The sequence below is a fragment of the Manis pentadactyla genome, chromosome 2 (genome assembly GCF_030020395.1).
Source record: "Manis pentadactyla isolate mManPen7 chromosome 2, mManPen7.hap1, whole genome shotgun sequence".
In the NCBI taxonomy this organism is placed as follows: domain Eukaryota; kingdom Metazoa; phylum Chordata; class Mammalia; order Pholidota; family Manidae; genus Manis; species Manis pentadactyla.
The window spans coordinates 146,815,464-146,821,682 of NC_080020.1; positions in this window are offsets into that span (position 1 = coordinate 146,815,464).

The window sequence follows — 6,219 nt, forward strand, 5'->3', positions numbered from 1 at the left end:
GGGACGACGCTCAGGGAGAGCCAGGGAATGCGGCTCACTGGGCGGAGCGGAGGATGGAAGCGTCTTCTGGAAGGTGCAGTCCCCGGCTGCAGGATCTGAGAGTCCGTCTGTCCGGGCAGCAGCTTCTGGGAGCTGGACAGTGCGGGCGAAGGGTCGAGGGGCGGGGGCACGCGGAGGCTTGGTTCTGGGTTCTGGGTCCTGAGGAGAGACGGCAGGAGCCGACGGGGTGGGCGTCAGTGGTGGGAAAGCCGTGGGTACCCCACGAGGCGGTTGTTTGGCTTTTCCTACTGCAGCCGGACCTTGGGAGAAATATTTACTGTGCACTTTGCAGTGGCTTTACCAGAGGCTGTCCTTTCGGCCTGATGAGTTGCAAGATTGCTTTTTTCTCTTTTTGCTCCGATCTGATTTGTACTCTTTCACTGGAGGTGTTCAAAAAGATACTGAACAAATATGCACCCGACCATAATTCCCATTTATTACCCCTCCAAACAAGGCCAGTCTTATTCACATGGCTGTCGCACAACAAAAGCCTGTAGAATGAATATTCTATATTCATTAAAGGATTGAATGAGTTACATTCATGAAAGAATCAATGTGGTACAAGTTTTAAGAAACATGTTGAGGGGTTCTGTGTGCTTTAGGTGTATTAACTCATTTACACCAACTTTGTGAAAATGTCCTGGGGTTTCCTGTTGTCATTCCCATTCTACAGATAAGGAAACTGAGACCTTGGGAGATTAAGGCACTTGCACAAGGTCGCAGTAAGTGTGGAACTGGGACCTGAAGACCGACAAGATAGGTCTGTCTAACTCTGAAACCCCGAGGCCGAGATGACAGAGCTCAAGTATGACACCGACGCTGTAACCTCTGTCAGCCTCCTGTATTTTAATTGTCTATTAATTTTCTCTTATACACTGGGCTCCTTAAAGACAGGGACCCTGTCTCAATTCATTTCCCCAATATCTTGCACAGAAGTCAACTTTAGGCTTTCATAGATATTTGATGAATTAACTGATAAAAGAAGAAAGGGAGGGACAGAGGGAAGAGAGGGAGAGGACAGAGGGAGGACAAGGAGGAAGCGAGGGAGGGAGCAGCCAGTTTGGTGAAGTTCCCTTCTAAGGGACAAGAGGTCTTTTGCACCATCTTCTGGACATTTTGTAGTATTGCAAGGGACTGAGGCACAGGGCTGTGAGCCGTGGGCCAGGATTCCCATCAGGCACTCAACCCATGCCTGATGGTTTTCCAAAGAACTTCTCCAAAATAATAGAAGTCTTAACTGAGATCCCGTGACAAATGGCTACCAGAGAACAACACACAATTGCCATCGCACAGGCAATTGACTATGGAGCACAGTGCTTGCTTCCAACTCAACACTTCACATTATCAGAAATCCTAGGCAGAGTTGAACCTCCTTTACAGAAGAGTTGAGTTGGAAAATTCTGGTTACAAATGCAATTCTATTTTCCCACTGATCTGTATAGTGATGTATCATAAGCTTCTGTTGATCCTCAACTGGCAGTATGTCACACAATCTAGTTTTATATTTCTCTGTCCATGGGTGATTTTGCCAACTAATTAACACCTAAGAATATTTTATACTTAAAAATACTGGAGACCTCCAGGTAAAGGAACTCTGGAATGAGCTGTTAGGAGGCCAGGAACCTTTTTTTTTACAAAGCAAAGGTCTTATTTGTTTTATACATTTAAGTGATGTATTGCAATCCCAACCCAAATGTACAAGTAGTAAAAGATGACAGACTGAGGGGATGTGAAACCAAAATAGCCCAGAGTCACATGGAAGGTTTTGCTCAGATTATGACATCAGCTGCAGGGCAGGACAAGGATGAAGGGTGAAGCACACCTGTGCAACCTTGCTTACATACATGCAGACTCTGTGCTATTTAGTGCTCTGCCCTTCCCTCGGGGGCTGCTGCAGCAGCTTCCTCCTCAAAAATAAGGTTTTAGTGTTGTTTCTCACCCTTTACAATTAGGAATCAATGTCAACTCAAAGGAGGCAGCTGCCAAAGGCGGCCCTTAGGGCAAAATACCTGGCTGACCCCTGTGGTTCTTCCCCTTCAGCTGGTGCTGTAATGTGAGGAACATGGGATTTGAAGTCAGATCTAGTTCCGATTTTGTCTGCATCACTCACTAGCTGTAGTGCAGGTGACAACCTCGCTGAGCTTCATTTTCCTCACCTGTGAAATGGGAATAAGAAACTGGCAAGGTTATTACGAAGTGAGACAGTGCATGTAAACACAGTAGACACTGCAGAAAATAGCTATTATTATCACCACTAGTTACAGATGAAGCTTCTAGTTGTCTACATCTTCATTCTCCCCTTCTGTCTTAGGAATGTGCCCAGCTTACAAAATTATAGTTCCCAGGCTCCTTTACAGGTAGGGATGCCAATAAGAGATAAGGGAAGTTAGTGGAAAAGAGGAAAAGCTATTTAAAAGGAAGCTTACACCTCTGGCAAGTGAGTTTTTGCCCTTGATCCTTTTTTATGCCTGGAACTCAGAATTGGTGGGTGAGACTCTAGCAACCATATTGTGATCATGTTAGGACTTGGTGAATAGAAGTCATGCTTCAGGATTGATGAAGCAGAAGACAGAGGACTTGGGGGCTCAGATGACATTGTGGAGCCACCATAGCAGCCATGGACCACTATCTCTGAAGAACTTTAGGTTATATAAGAGAAAACAATCCCTACCTTGTTCAGGCCACGATGATTGTGAGACAGAGACCATGGGCTTAGCAGAATAGGGTGAGGGCCTCCGGAAAAAGCAAGGCAGGATATTTACAGTCAGTCATGTAACTACATGCAAGGAAACCCCCTACCAAAACTCTGTGTTAAACATTAAGCTCTAGAGTCATTCTTCAGTGAGATCAGTTAATACTCCCCAGATAAAGAAGAGTAGCCCATGTTTTTATTATGCTAATCATTTGTAACCATGTAAGATTCACCTTAGCATGCTAAAGGCCCAGGCCTATGTGCTGTCTTTCCTCCTTCAGATCTGATGAGGTGATTTGCAAACTGGGCAACTAATTTAGCATGCAGGCCCAGCTGTAAACAACATAGTAAAGGCAAGAAGGATTCCATTTTAAGATAAGATTGCATTTTAACACCCAGGAAGCTTAAGAAGTAAAATTCTTAACTTACTCTTTAGCAAACAGACAATACCTCAGCCCACCTTGGGGGCTGGGCAGGCAGCCTTTTGGTGTGCTCCCAGACCGAGGTGCCAGTATCCCAGGGAGGAATCATAGCAGGAAATTCCTTATGTTAATTCTAAATACTCAGGGACCACTTACCAAGTCCACACCCCTAAGCCTTTTTTCATGTTCCCCCAAATCCTCAACTGCCTATAAAACCCCTAGACAATGCACCACCACGGGCTCTCTTGTCCCCTCCTTGGCATGAGCCAGGAGCTCTGTCCTCTCACTGTATCTCTCAATAAAAGTCTTGCCCTGACTCTCCTACCTTGGGTGTTCGTGAGATTCATTCTTTGACTCCGCAAACAAGAACCCTGGCATCAACTGGACATTTGTTAGCAGCTATATGCAATTTTTTGGTGGGTGGCTTTAAGGAGAGCCCTCCTAGCACTCTGGCCCTCACTTTAATGTATAAAATGAAGGAGTGGCTTAGATAGCCCCATAGACCTTCCCAACACTCACATGACAGACCCGTATTTCCACCTCCTGAATTGGAGGTTACACTGAGCTCACGGGTTACTGTGGTCAGCATGCTAGGGTATCTGTCCCGGCAGGTTCAGCCTACCTCTTGCAGTTCTATTCAGAGCTGCAAGACAGAGGTGCAGAGCTGCTTCTGTCACCGCCTCTCCTCGGTGGAATGAAAGCAGAACGTCTAACAAATCTGAGGATTTTATAAATGATAAAGAATTAGTCAGCAAGTGGCTTCTGGGGAACGCCACATGGGGTCAGTGCACACTCAGGAATGAAGGCCCACCAGCTCCTGTCCTGTCTCAGGTGTGTTTGGGTTTGAGGAAAGAGCCTCCTGTGGATGGATGGAAGGCACTTTTTTTGCAAAGCAGAGCTGCCTGGACACAGTCAAGTTCCTTTCTACATTTAGCAGGGAAGAATCTTAAGGTACTTGCTGACTTAGGAAGCCATCTTCCAGAATATTACTGCACTATCTCACTTATCTTCTCAGGGGGAAAATAGTATTATTGAAGGAAAAATTATTATGACAAGTGTTAAAAGATTAGTGAGCCAGATTCCCCTGGTGTGCAACCAACATCCTGGGAGTAAGTTAAGTGCCTTAGAAAGAGACATGAACTCTTGTCATTGAGTAAATTACTGCTTCAGTGCACTAACAAGGACCCTAGTGGATTGGAAGAGTTCGTTCAGTTTCCCAGAGCACAAAGCCTAATCCCAGGGCAGCATTTGTGCTCTGTGAGAATCTGGATCTGTGTTCATCCGCATCTATTTCTGTCTTCTAAGAATAGACCCTTCATCAGGGAAGAACCCGGATTGTGATGACCATCACTGGCACCTGGCCCTGCCCCACGCTCCAACCAGCCCTCTGGCCGGCTGAATAGAACCAGCTCCATCACTGATCTCTGCCTCCCTCTAAAACAGTATCACAGCTTGGTGAGGAAATCCAGCTATTTCCCCAGTGTTCTCAGCACATCTCATACCTCTTATGCAGTAAGCACCCCATACAGGCAATAAGTTGACTGTACACAGTTATCTAATAGGAATTGTTTTCTTCCTCTTCGATAGTGCGAAGTTAGTTTATCCTGAAAACCAAATCCAAAAGCAAGAACATTTATACAGACGCTCTGGTCTCAGGTGCATGCACAGAGCCAGGAATACCCAGCCTCACTGGTGGTGATGAAATGCAGGCCAGTCATAGACCTCATTTCACATTTCTTGAGCAACTGAGCAGCATCCTGAAGGGGCCTACAAGGCCCTGCCAGACTTGGCCCCTGCTGACTTCCCCAGGCTCACCCAGAGCCTTCCTCCCACGCCCCCTTCTGCCCCAGCCCCCTGGGTCCTCTTTCCACCTGGAGCCTTCACACATGTTCCCTTAGCCTGGAACACTCTCTTCCCTCACCTGGCTGACTCCTCCTCTGGTTCTCACCTTACCTGTCACTTCCACAGGGAAACCACCGCCAGCCATGGCATGCCCCATTCTTCTGCAATTATAATATTTTTCATGGAAAAAAATACCTTTCTCCGGGAACCATTCAATGCTGGGAAGAGACAGCCTTGGGCCCTTTCCCTCCCCACATTCAGCAGCATTTCCCAGAACCAACGTCTTTCCATTCACCCTTTATCAAGCAGGTGTGCCAGGCACCGTTTTAGGTACAAGTGATTCAACGTCAAACAAACGAGACCAGACAAGGTCCCCATTCCAAGACGCTGTATCCTTTTTCAGTTCTTCTGCTCTGGCCTCCATATAAACAATACGCTATTGGCAGACTCCTGAATTTGAAAGTTGGAGAATTAACTCAATACTACCACCATCTCCTCCCAGAATCCTGGACATTCCCAGTGTGTAACATTTGTATGGTTATCTTTATTCTTCCTGTGTTTATATTTGTAACTTAAAGCATTATACCAAATTTATAAATTCTCATTTCACTAACTTCTGATGTCTTGTCTCTTGATTCCTCACTTTAAAAGACAAAATCATTGGTGCCCCTGCCTTTTCTTCACCTTCCATGTCCCATTTTGTCAGATAAACATTTACTTTACATTTTGTCCTGAAGTTGCAACCAAGTCTCCATGATTCATCCACAGATTAAATCACGTGTCTAATATCGTAACTCCTGGGCCAATCACAAGATGTTCCCAGCATGAAGTTCCAATGGAATTTCTCAATATTGACACATTTTCGTTTGCTTCCTGTATGAATTATGGTTTTATTATGCATTCAGCTTTATTATGTATTCCTTCCCCTACCACTGATCCCTGGAGTTTCCACTGGATGCTGTTGTTTTTCTTGCATTATTTGCTCTTGTCATTAGTTCTTCCCAAGCCTGTATTTTCTATTAAGTCATACTTTTCTCCTGGGGAATCCATCCCAATCTTCCCACCATCGTTCTGCTCCAAACTGTACTGGTTGCCCTCCAGACCTGCTAAGCAATTGTCATGTTGCAACTTTTTACCCACTGCCAACAGGAGCTTAGATTGGAACCACAGATTCCTAGACCCCACAAACTCTATTTTATTCTACTCTGTCTTCAAATACCATTA